This window comes from Mus musculus, chromosome 11, assembly GCF_000001635.26.
Source record: "Mus musculus strain C57BL/6J chromosome 11, GRCm38.p6 C57BL/6J".
NCBI classification, from domain to species: Eukaryota; Metazoa; Chordata; class Mammalia; order Rodentia; family Muridae; genus Mus; species Mus musculus.
Window position 1 is genome coordinate 79,357,542 of NC_000077.6, and position 13,313 is coordinate 79,370,854.

The window sequence follows — 13,313 nt, forward strand, 5'->3', positions numbered from 1 at the left end:
CTGCAGTGCAGCATAGTGCAGTGTAGTATACTGCAGTGCATTGTACTATAGTGTGCTGCAGTGTAGTGTAGCATAATGTACAGCAGTGCAGTGTACTGCAGTACAGAATAGTGCAGTGTAGTATACTGCAGTGTAGTCTACTGAAGTGCAGTGTTGTGTAGTGTACTGCAGTGTAGTGTAGTGTAGTGTAGTGATTTTCATTAACTTTTGGTCTTACACAATATGAGGTTAGAGACATTTCTTAGATTCAAGGTTCCAATCTTCTATGTTTCCTTTATATGGTAGCAGTGCTTTATCTCCTTGGTTATGGCATAGGTTACACCATTTAATGGAGTGACCTTTGACTATGGATATAGTGCAGTGATTCTCAACCAGGAGTTTCCAGAGGACAGTTGACAATAGTTGGACATATTTGTAATAGGTACAAGTTTGAGAAGGTGAGGCTTATGGTATCACGTGGGTAGAGTGGGTAGAGGTCAGAGATCTGACCTGGATCTGACAGTGTTTGGGGGAGTGAAGAACAGAATTAATCCAGTCAAAAATGTCAGTACTGCTGAGGTTGAGCAAGCCTGGTTTGGTGGCTAAGCAGTGTCATCTTTCAGTGGGTTATGCTGGTACTGTTTCTTTCTCAGGAATCAAAGCATGTAAACTACAGATGTCTAAGTTGGAAGTATTAGAAGCCTAACTGCCAGGAGCGTTTTCAGACTGTGTGAGAACAGCTCCTGCTCTTCTTTATTTCCAGGCTTCTGTTCTCTGGCTATGGAGAAAGCACGATTGATTCAGAGAGTAAGTGCGCTCTGTTAGATAGGAGCGCCAGCCCTGTGGAATTATCTCTCAACTCCCATTTCCTACTAGGACACTTGCTTTTGGGGGATGGCCCATGCCAGAAACCAGGTCATCTTAAGTCCAGAGCCCAGCTGCATTCCTTCTCGTAGGAAGGGAGTTTGTTCAGGGGCACTGTTAGCAGTGCGTTTAGTCACAAACAGTGTGTCTCCGAAGGCCTTTAATGATGCTGGCAGAAGCATTTCAGGAGGAGATGCAAAGCTGTCTAGAACATGTTTATATGAACATATATATGCTAGTTCTATGTGTATGTATACATATGACTTATTTTCTCCCTAAAAGTATGTTACTGCCGGGCGTGGTGGCGCACACCTTTAATCCTAACACTTGGGAGGTAGAGGCAGAGGCAGGCAGATTTCTGAGTTCGAGGCCAGCCTGGTCTACAAAGTGAGGTCCAGGACAGCCAGGGATACCCAGAGAAACCCTGTCTCGAAAAAACCAAAAAAAAAAAAAAAAAAAAAAAGTATGTTACTGTCCACTGTAATTAGTAGTTAACTTTCATTAATATTTTGTGAACATTTTATTTTTTAATTTAGGGGTGGGAGCAAGACCTGGCTGGTTCCTCGCCCATAGTCTCAGCACTCAAGATGCTGAGTTCTGGAGGGTTGGACTACATAGTAACACCCTGTCTCAAAAAAAGAAAGAAAAACAAAGTAGTTATAAGTTATAGACTTTAAAAAAAGTTAAATTGCCCTATGAACAACATAGAGCAGAGCTTCCAAAATCTTTTCTCCTTGTTAACATGGCCAGAGAAAAATTTACACAGCCCATTCATATATATGAATGAAACATTTATTCCTAGTAAATAAAAAAATTATTTTAAAAACAATTCTTTGGCATACATGTGATTTTACCATTTATTTAACATGAATGCAAGGGGCTGGGGAGATGGCTTAGTGGTAAGAGCACTGGCTGTTCTTCTGTTGGACCTGGGTTCAATTCCCAGTATCCATATAGCAGCTCACAACTGTCTGGAACTCTAGTTCCAGGGTATCTGACACTCTCACACAGACAAACATGCAGGCAAAACACCAATCTGACACTCTCACACAGACATACATGCTGGCAAATCACCAATGCACATAAAAATAATAAAACTAAAATCATTTAAAATGAATGCAAATATGCATGATAGTGCAATGGATGTGTTTATTTTTATATCAAAGTAAACCTTGGAGTATTTGATAAGCAGAGCATAGAACATCTTCATTGTGTTTCAGAGGTAATTGACATTTTGATTTATAATTGTCATGTTCAAAATGCTGATTTGCATAAACACATATGTAGTTCAAAATGACAGAGATATGTTTAGGGTCATTTCAGAATTGTTGGAAATTCTCTTGTAATTCCAAATGGAATTTTGTATGTGTGCGCATGTGTGTGTGTGTGTACGTGTATGTGTGCATGTATGTGTGGGTGTGTGTCTGTGTGTGTGTGTGGGGATGTGTGTGGGTTAAAACAGCAACTCAAAGAAAAGTTGTATGTTAGAGGACCAATGTCAGGTATCTTCCTCAATTGCTCTCAGCCTTAATCCTTGAGATAGGGTCTCTGGCTTAAACTTGTAGTTGATCATTTTGAGTAGCTTGGCTGTAGTAAGCCTCAGTGGTCCACCTTCTTCTCCCTCCCCAACACTGGGATTTTTAGATGTATGCTGTGGCTGGTGGGATAGAATTCTATTCCTTACATTTTCATGGCAAGTGTTTTACCAACTGAGCCATCCGTAGCTCACTCCAAGAATAATTTTTAAAGTCAAACATTCTAATATAATTCAATCCAAAGATATGCTGATTTGATATTTGCATGATGAGGGATCATGGTAGAAAAACATTGCAAGCCATTGTTTTTTATAATTAAACCATTGCGTTTCTATAAGAACAGAAAACTTTGTATGTATAATGAAAAGATTACACTTAATAATGCACAGTAATCTAGATCCTGTCCAAGGTATTCTAAGTGTTTGGCATGATGGCATGTGCACTTTGTTTCAAGACTGCAGTGAAGTTCCATGATGCAACAGGAGTGAGTACCACCAATTCATTTTTGATTGTTGCACCTGAGAAAATTTTCCTTATTGCCAGCATTTTCATGATCCCCATGACTCATAGTTGAAGAATTAGTCGGGAGCTACAGTAAGTGTAAACTAGTGAATTTTGAATTATATTTTACCCATACAAATTTATCTTTGTTACCTTTCTCCTTCCTTCCTTCCTTCCTTCCTTCCTTCCTTCCTTCCTTCCTTCCTTCCTTCCTTCCTTCCTTCCTCCCTCCCTCCCTCCCTCCCTCCCTCCCTCCCTCTCTTTCTTTCTTTCTTTCTTTCTTTCTTTCTTTTTTTGAGATAGGGTTTCTCTGTATAGCCCTGGCTGTCCTGGAACTCACTTTGTAGCCCAGGCTGGCCTCGAACTCAGAAATCCGCCTGCCTCTGCCTCCCAAGTGCTGGGATTAAAGGTGTGGGCCACCACCGCCAGGCTCTTTGTTACCTTTCCATTGTTTCAAATTTTGTAGACCTCTACCTGTTAAAGTCCATTGTTATGAATTACATTGTTGATACTATTATAGCTTGCCAAATCTAATTTTTTGTACTTATATTTATTAGCCTGTGTATATGTTACCATGTATGTGTGTGCTTGATGAATGCAAAGGTCAGAAAAGGGCACTGAATACTGGAACTGGAATTATAAAAGAGTTGTGAGCTGTCATGTGGGTGCTTGGATCTGAACCCAAGTCCTCTGTAAGAACAGTAACTGCTCTTAACAGCTGAGCCGTCTCTCTAGGCCCTACCCTACCAAATCTCAAAAGGCTTACTTTTTTATTATTAGTCCTAGTCATTTTCAACTGAAGAGTTGTGTATGTATTTCAGAAGAATAATATAAATAATTGGGCTCTGAGCATCTAGCTAGTTAGAACCTATCCACCTTGCCTGCTAAATCACAGTGGAAATCTTGAGAGAGTTGGAACAGAAGAACTTAAAACTATAAAGTTCTCTTCAAGGATCTATTAAGACATAACCACTTATAAAACCGTACTTCTCATTAGTGTTAGGGAATTTTCATTTTAGAACTCTAAAGCCATGTTTGCTAATTATCTTCTCTACTAAACATAGTCCAGAAAGACAAAGATTTGTGCTCCCCTCTATTGTATATGTGGCATGCACATAGAAGAAACTAAAAATTTACTGAATGAATTTATGAGAAATGATTTTCTGTGCTTTTAAGAGAACTGTCTGGCACATGTCAAGTCTTAAGAGATTAAAAAATGGCTCTTAATTTTTTAGAGTTTATATTTTTATTTACTGTTTTGTATTAATTATTATAACATGTGCCATAACGTGCTAGTGGAGGTCAGAAGACAGCTATGGAAGTTGGTCTTTTGGCTTCCAACATGTGATCCCTGGATTGAACTCAGGTTCTCAGACATGCACAGTAGCACATTCTCCCACTGAACCATCTTGCTGGCCCTAGACTGGCCCTTTCCCCCATTCTCATCTTGTTCTAATCAAATCATCATAAATACAGTCATTTGACATTTAAAATAAATAAAAGTTTGTATCAACACTTGTAGACTAGAATTTGGTTGAATTCTAAAAAAAAATGTCTTTCAAATATGGTACATCTGTTAACTAATATGAACTGGTTTTTACTATTTCAAACTAAGTAAAAATAATTTTATTCAGTGTTATATGTTTTTAATCTACATGTTGTCTTATGAATAAATGTTTCTAAATGCAGTTTGGGAACTAGAATTTGAGGGGAACTTTTTTCTTTAGCTTTCTGGATAATCACAAAATAAAGTGGATTCTTAAAAGTGTCAGTGGACCTGGTAAGGTGGAAGTGTTCCAGCCGCAGCTCAGATAGTGGAAACTTTCTGCGAACAATTTATTTTATTTTCCTTATCCTACAGAAATCACTCTAGGTCTGAAGAATGCAAGTTTTTAATAGTGCCCTATTAATCTCGCTAGACACAGCACAATTCTAGCTTAGATGATTTGTGACAGGCAGTCAACTGTTGAAAGAGTTTGACTTTATTGTGTGTGTGACAGAGACCCATTGAAAGGCTTTAAGTATGAATGCCATGGTCACATGTTTTAAACAGTTTCTTTATGGTTATACTGGAGATGGATTTGAGGAGACAGTATTAAAGACAATGAGAATAAGAAATTGTAATGGGAATGGAGTTCTGAATGCCATGGTCACATGTTTTAAACAGTTTCTTTATGGTTATACTGGAGATGGATTTGAGGAGACAGTATTAAAGACAATGAGAATAAGAAATTGTAATGGGAATGGAGTTCTGAAGTAGGGAATTGAATGTAGGAATTTAGAGAGCCTAAATGTGAGATTTGTGTAGGAGATGATATTGGAAGGCTTAGATGATTAAATAAGGAAAGGAAGAAACTAATGGGAGTAAGCTAGTTGAAAATTGGGAAAAGTTGTGAATGACAGGACTTAAAAAAAAAGTTGGTGGGGGAGCGTGTGGGCGACTTTTGGGATAGCATTGGAAATGTAAATGAAATAAATACCCAATTAAAAAAACATAAAAAAAAGAAAAAAAAAGTTGTGGTGGTGCATGTTCGTATATCTGCAGATGTGTACATGTGCACTTATGTGTGAGAGCAGAGGTCAACCTAAGGTACCGTTCCTCAGGAACTATACACCTTTTACTTTATTTATTTATTTTACTTATTCTTTGGTAGTTTTATACCTGAATCCTCCAACTCATGCCTACCTTCATGTCCTGCCTTTAACCTCCTGCCTGCCTGCCTGCCTGCCTGCCTTTCTATCCCCACTGAGTCTAATTAGTACTGCCTGTGTGTGATGTAAGACCAAACATTGGCTTATAGACAACATACCATGGACCATACTCCAAAAGAAAATTCTCCCTCTCTATCTTGTTAGTCCTGGTTGGTTTTTAATTATTACCATTTGTTTGTTTGTTTGTTTGCTTTGTTCTGTTTTTGTCACCTTGACACAAACTAGATAGCTGGAAGAACCTTAGTTGAGATGCCCCTCCATCAGATGGCCTCTAGGCAAGCGTGGTTAGTTGATATGGGAGGATCCAGCCCAGTGTGGTTGGCTCCACCCCTGGGCAGGTGGTTCTGAATTGTATAAGAAAGCAGGCTGAGCAAGCAGTGAGAAGCAAGCCTGTAAGCAGCTTTCCTCTATGGTTTTTGCTTCAGTTCCTGCCTTCAGGTTCCTGCTTTGAGTTCCTGCCTTTACTTTCCTCAGTGATGGAGTATGACCTGAGAGTTGTAAAATGAAAGAAATTCTTCCCCAAGTTGCTTTTGTAATTGTGTTTTATCATAGCATTAGAAATCTAATTAAGACATTTGGTTTTTCTCAACTGGGTCTCTCACTGGGACCCAGACTGGTAGATTGGGATAGGCCAGTGAGCCCTTGAATCTTGCTTGTCTCCACCTCCGCAGTGCTAGGATGCAAATGTACTCCTTGGGCTAGAGACCCTTTCCCTTTGATTATGGTGCTGGAGATGGACCTCAGAACCTTGCTCATGCTAGGCAAGTGTTCTTTCATTAATCCACATCCCAACTTTCAACTTGTTCAGAAAGAGTCTTGATAATTGTGCGTTGTTTTATTTGGCTTGACTACATATTAACTTCAGTTCACAATTTCATCCTTTCCTCTTCAGTCGTTGAATTGTTTGCTTATGGTCTCTAGCAATGGTCCTTTCTTAACTTGTGGGTCATGACCACTTTGGCAAACCTCTGTCTCCAAAAATATTTACAATGCAGTTCATACTATTATATTTATGAAGTAGCAGTGAATGTAATTTTATGGTTGAAGGTCACCACAACATGAGGAACTGTATTTAAAGGGCCACAACATTAGAAAGGTTGAGAACCACTGGTTTAGAGGAATATTTATTTCCTTTTCAATAGTTTCACTTGGTTAGTTTTCAGGTAAGTTAAGGATGAATGTCTTATATAAAACATGTTTTCTGAGATAGGGATGTAGCTTAGTAGTAGAGTGCAAGGGTTTGATTTTGATCTCTTGCACCAGAAGACAGACAGGCAGGCAGGTAGGCAGGCAGGCAGGCAGGTTAGGCAAGAAGGCAGGCAAGAAGGCACACGCGCACACACACACACACACACACACACACACACACACACACACACGGTTTATTTTTTATGCTTTGACTTTGAGTCATGTCCTTGAAGTTGAAGATGGCCTTGAGTTAACTGTGTATTGGGGATTCCTGTGACTCCCGATTCTCCCGTCTGTGCTCTTCTCAAAGATTACAGGCGTATGCTACTGTTAGAGAAAGAATAAATCATCTGTGCACTGAGCTTAGTGAGGTGAAGGAGAGGCTTCTTAATAGCACTTGGCTGACTCTGGCTAATGCCCAAAGACCGGCCAGCCTCAAATAGAAGATGTCACTAGCATGGACACATTAGGCTTATGCATTCCACACACTCATCCTTAAGTCCTTTTCAGGTCTAGCCCCAGGTTACACTTGGAACGGATGAGAGATATTGTCAGACTCGTAAGTACAGTAGTGCTGTTTTTTTATTTTATTATTATTATTATTTTATTTTATTTTTTTAGTAGTGCTGTTTTTAAAAATAGTTGTTACCCAGATTCTTCTGACCCACCTGCAGAATTATGTTTTCTCTGTGAAGCGGACAGGGGACTCGGTGGCTGACCAGGACTTAAGATAGCTGTGATCTTGAGCTGCTCCCCAGAGCTGTCCCTTAGAATTATGTTCTTTGATACAGGGATGGGCCTAATGGCTGTTTGTAAGTCAGAATTGTCTCTTTGTTATGGGAATGGAGCCTCTTTGGAGATCAATCTTGGTGAATAAACTTCGACAGAAACATTCTTAGCAACCCCAAACTTCAATTACAGTACAAAGTTTTCTTTCTCACATTGTCTAACAAGTCTGGTGGAGTACACCAATCTTCCAGTCCTGCTGGAGGCAGCAGTCCTTTAGCTAAATTCTTTGTTCTGTAACATAATATTTCCTAAGCAAGTTTATTAGTAATTTTTTTTTTCAAAACAGTGATTTTTCTCTGTCGCCCGGGCTGTCCTGGAACTTGCTCTTGTAGACCAGGCTAGCCTCAAACTCAGACATCTACCTGCCTCTGCCTCCAGAGTGCTGGGATTAAAGGCGTGCTGGGTCACTATGTATATGTATATCTTTTTAAATGGGTATGGGGCACATAAGTTCTCAGTATTTCCTGGCTCCTAACTTGTAATCCACCTGTTTCAGTTCTTTCCAGTGTTAGGAATATAGGTATTTCCATGGATCCCAGCTCTCAACACCTCTCTCTCCCCGTCCATTGACTCTAATGGTATTATTTTAGCATTGGGGTGTTAAAAGTAGACTAGTTAAAAATAGACTGAGTGTGAAGTTGAAAGGGCTTCCAGACTCAGGCCTGGAAGTTAAACTTGTTCTGGCTCTGTTCTCCGTGATTATTCCAAGTTTATTTTAATCTGCATCTTGCCGTTTTATGAATGAAGTTCTCTTTCATTCAGTCCAATAAAGAAAATGGCCATTAACACACTGCTAAATAGCTCCAGCTTCTGGTTTGAACTAAGTTATAAAAATTAGCATAGTGGCAGGTGCTTCAACTGTTATATATGCCATGTTACAGGTAACACATAGCATCTTTGTTAATCAGAACCTACTTTCTCGGCTACTGTGAAGGAGGTAAAATCTAGATGAGAATCTTCACTGTTGCCTTTTGTTATTTTAGCTTATTAAAATTGATAAATTGTGAACTTTGCCAGTGTATTTTATTATGTCTTAAAAATTTGAATCCCACCGGGTGGTGGTGGTACATGCCTTTAATCCCAGCACTAGGGAGGCAGAGGCAGGTGGATTTCTGAGTTTGAGGCCAGCCTGGTCTACAGAGTGAGTTTCAGGACAGCCAGGGCTACACAGAGAAACCCTGTCTTGAAAAACCAAAAAAAGATTTTTTTTTTAATCACACGTGTTAGCTTCATAAACATTGAACTGTCCCTGTTTGGTTTTGTGGTGAATTAACAAAGCACACTTATAAATCTGATTAAATGTGGTTAGCCTTTTAGTCATTCTTTTTAAAAAGTTCTCTTCCAGCCTTCCTCTCTGCTCTTTCCTGCCCGTGTGGGAGGTTAGAGGTGACCTCACTGAGTCCCCCACGTCATTTGTGAGGTAGGATGTTTACCTGACTAACAGTCGAGCCCTAGGCGTCCTCCTGTCCCTGCTTCCCAAGTGCTGGGATTCTCGGTGTGTGCTACTTTACTCAGCTCTTTGTAAAGATTCTGGAAGAAGCAACTCAGGTCTCTCGGGCACTGCACTAACGGAGCCCCTCCCCAGCTCTCCGTCTTCCTTTTAACCTCAGTGACAGACAGGGTGTCTTATGTTAATGTGACCAGAAGAGGAATGATTTTGAAATTTGTTGGCTGGCTTTTTAAATAATAATATTAGGAAAATATTTGTTTCTGAGTGAAGATAATGGGATAATTAACTAAACTGGTAGTTTTGGAGGCAGTTGTTTTGGAAAGTATCTTTGTCTATTTATTTAACGTGCTGTAGTAAATTTAGTACAATAGGAAGTAGAAATTCATCCATCACACTCCTGGTGGCTGAGAAGGGTGAAGAGTAAGACACAGCAGGTTTGGTGTCAAAGGGCTTGTGCCTCCTAAATGTCCCTTCTTGTCCTTTCTTCACACAGGCCTCATTTGTATTTTCCATGGTTCTGGAGATTAAGCCCCGGACTGGCCTTTACATACGCTAGGGGAGCCTTATCCCACTGAGCACATCTTTAGCTCTCTTTTATTTATGTCTTTTTGAGGTAATGTTGCTTAGGCTGGCTTCTTGAACTTGCTGTGTAGCCCAAGCTGGCCTTTAATTCACAGTTCCTCTTCGTTCTGCACCTCCATGTGCTAAAATTCGAGGCATGGGCCATCATGTTCATTTCACTTGGGCCTCTTAGGACATAATCATTCTTTGAGGGCTCTATAACCTGATTTCCATTCTTGTAAAACCTTCAATGAGGGCTAAGTTTCAACATATGAATAGGGTGTCTTTGTTATATGTAGGTAGAGTATGTTTGCTCTATTCCAGTAGCACCATATGTCTGAAGTCTAGAGTCGTTTCATTCTCATCTAAGTGAGCATAGGCGAGAGTCAAGATGCTGTTCATCTTGAGGCAAGTTGCCCAGCTGTGAATTTGTGAAATTAAGTTATCTGCTCCTAAGATGCAAGTTTGGGGCAGGCAGAAGATAAGCATTCCTATTCCTAAAAGGTGAGAAAGAGGAAAGAAGAAAGGGATTGTAGGTGTTGCATAAGGAAATCCAAAGCCCAGCAGTGTAAAATAGTGTATCTTAAGGCTCATGAATAACGAGTTTTACTCCACATCTTGCCTTTCACACCCCCTGGTGTAGAATTTGAGCTTTTAAAACTTTGGCAGTCTTGGTGTTAATAGCTCTGCTGGGTGGGTGCAGCCTGTGTGGCATGGGTTGGAATGCTGGTCTGTGGCTCTTCCAGGCTAGAGTCAAAAGTTTGGCCACCCAAACCCTTCTTTTGACAGGATCTTTTCCAAGCTATGGGTTTCTGAGCCTGACAGGAGGAGGAGTACCCATAACTTCCTGAATGCCTTTGTGGCTATTTCTGTTACCTTGATGGCTTCATCTCTGGCCCCTACGAATCTGTTAAAAAAATCGTCATAGATCTGTGGGAGTTGCTTTCCCAGACATACATTCTCATTCTTTACATCATGGCCAGGAAGAAGCTCCCAAATAACATGTTTGCTTTCCTTTTGATTGTAAATTTCATCTTTAAGTCACTTTTCTATTTGGATTTACTCGGATGCTGTCAAGAGAAGCCATGCTGTGGTTCCTGCTTTTGTTTACATAGTTCATCAGCCAGACATCTAATTTTACCACTCATGAATCCTATTTCCTGTAAAACGTCAGGATAGGACTCAGTTCATAATGGCTCTTTACCACTTTTTATTTTTATTTTCATTGCTGTATGTGGAACCCGGATCCTCGAGCATGCTGGACTGTTTTCTGCTATTGCACAGTAGTCCTTGCTTCTCTGTAACAGGCTCTGTGTTCTTCCCGTTGGCAGTGACATGTTCCTCATTTCTGCGACCTCATCGGAATGACCTTTACTGTTCATATTTCTATCAACATTTCATTCAAAAGCATCTGTGTAATCTCTGAGAAGACAGAGGCAGTCTGTGTAGTGAGCTTCTGTGCGGTCGCTTTAGAATCATCCAGAAGGCTCTGTTCATAGCGACAAGGCTTTTTTTACACACATGTCTAGATTCTTCCATCTTGTACCTATTACCCAGTTCCAAAGTTGCTTCTGCAGTTAGATTTATGTTATAACAACAACTCTACTCTTTGGTCCTAGCTTCTGTCTTTGTTTGGGCTACTATAACAACATATGCAGATGTGAAGGCTGGTCTGTATAGGTGGTGCTTTCTTGGGCTACTATAACAACATATGCAGATGTGAAGGCTGGTCTGTATAGGTGGTGCTTTCTTGGTACCTTACCCTGATAGACCAGTTGTCTACATTGTTTTTGTTATTTTGGGGAATATTTTTTGAGATTGGCTTTCCATATTTTACTCAGAGTGACTTCAAACTCAAGCTTATCCTTTTCCCACACCCTGGAGAGCTAGGATTATAGGCTCAGCACCACAGTGCTTTTCTACTTCTATATATTTTCATTTATTCTCCCTGCCTTTTCTTTGTCCATACATACATATAATTGGGGGGACATGAAGAGAAACATTTGATGCTTAGTTGCAGTCATAGTGCCCTGTCCCAGGATGCCTCAGGGTACCTTTAAGAGTAAGAGCTAACATCTTTAAGTGGTAATATAAATTTTAACTCTAGGACACTTAACATCAAAATAGTACTAAACTATACTCCATGCCTATATTTAAAGTTTGCTAGTAGTAGTTGCTCAAATAATTCATGTATATTTTTTTGTTTGCTTGTAATTTTTATGATTGCTCAACTGTATCTACATCTACTTGCATGCCAGAAGAGGGCATCAGATACCCATTACAGATGGTTGTGAGCCACCATATGGTTGCTGGGAATTGAACTTAGGACCTCTGACAGAGCAGCCAGTGCTCTTAATTGCTGAGCCATCTCTTCAGCCCCCAATTCATGTATTAATAATTTTCAAAGTGGTGCTTTCCTTATCTTCTTTGGACTTAAGTGTAGGGAGTTTTCAATACTTTAATCTTCGTAAATTGTATATTGTGTTTTGTATGCTGAGGCATGTATATCTCATGTCTAACTCATTTGAGTTGCTTGGTTTTCAGTACATATTTACAAGTCTTTTCTAGAAATATATTTTAAAAATGTTTTTGGAAAATATTGTAAAATTTAAGCTCATACAGATATATTATAGAATGATATGGAAAAATTTCATCCTATGGAAGTATACCATAGGATTTAAAGATTATTTTACCTCTCAAATATAGAGATAACTGGTCCAAATTTGTTCCCATATACATAATAAAGTGGCATGCCTCTTTATTGGGTTGATGTTTTGGGGAAAATCACCACAGCTCTATAATAAGAAAACTACCCATAACTAGTGACGGTTATAATAATGAAAATGTCAGGAGTTCATGCCTGTCATCCCAGCACTTGGAGGATAGAGACAGGTAGCTCTCCCGGTCAACCGAGTAGTCTAAGGCCAGCCTGGGTTACGTGAGCTCGTTAAAAAAAAAAAAAAAAAGATTACAATCCCAAAACAATAATAGTAAAAGGGGTAGTTCCATATGCATTTTTTTATTTTTTGATAACCAAAAGTATTTGTCTAAATTGTAGATCAAATTTTGTAGCGAGTACCCCTTCCCCTTTCTGTTCAGTTAGAGAATAGTAATGTATGCTCAAAATAGTAATATTTGATTTAGTTGATGTGAATCAAAAATTGGGGAGTTAATGTTTTTAAAAACTGACATTCACTTTTAATAAGTTGTTAGAAGCTACATTCATGTTTGTATGGTACAAGTAACTTCCATGTGGGGTGGCATTTGCTTTTGAGAAAAATTGTTTTTCTTTGGGGACAGAGTATCTCTCTAGTTTAACTTCTGGAGGGTGTCTTAGTTACTGTTCTTTCTCCTCTCTGTGAGAAATCATGAGAGAGGGCATCAGATGGTCCCTTAGAGTGTGTTACAGACAGTTGCAAGCCACCACATGGATGCTGGGGAGGGAGCCTGGGGCCTCTGGAAGAGCAGCTGGAGCTCTTACCTGCTGAGCATCTCTCCAGACTAGCATTCTTCTTCTCAGTGAGTGTGCAACCTCTGCTAATGGAATGGTGGTGTTCACATTCAGGGCGGGTCTTCCTGCCACCTCAAACCCCTCTGAGACCCTCCCACATGTTGGAAAGGGTTCTGTAGCTTTCAGTCTTGTCAGCTTGACTATAAAGATTGACTATCACAGACCCGTTCATTATTTTGAAAATGGGTCTGACTGTCTAACACACCCTGTCTGGAACTTAATA

The 13,313-nt window shown here is 39.7% G+C and overlaps 1 protein-coding gene across 9 annotated transcripts in view; it reads left to right on the top strand.

Annotated features, from left to right (window-relative positions):
• Positions 1-13,313, top strand: part of Nf1 (neurofibromin 1) — a 242,020-nt gene that overhangs the window by 17,952 nt on the left and 210,755 nt on the right. The window lies entirely within an intron of this gene.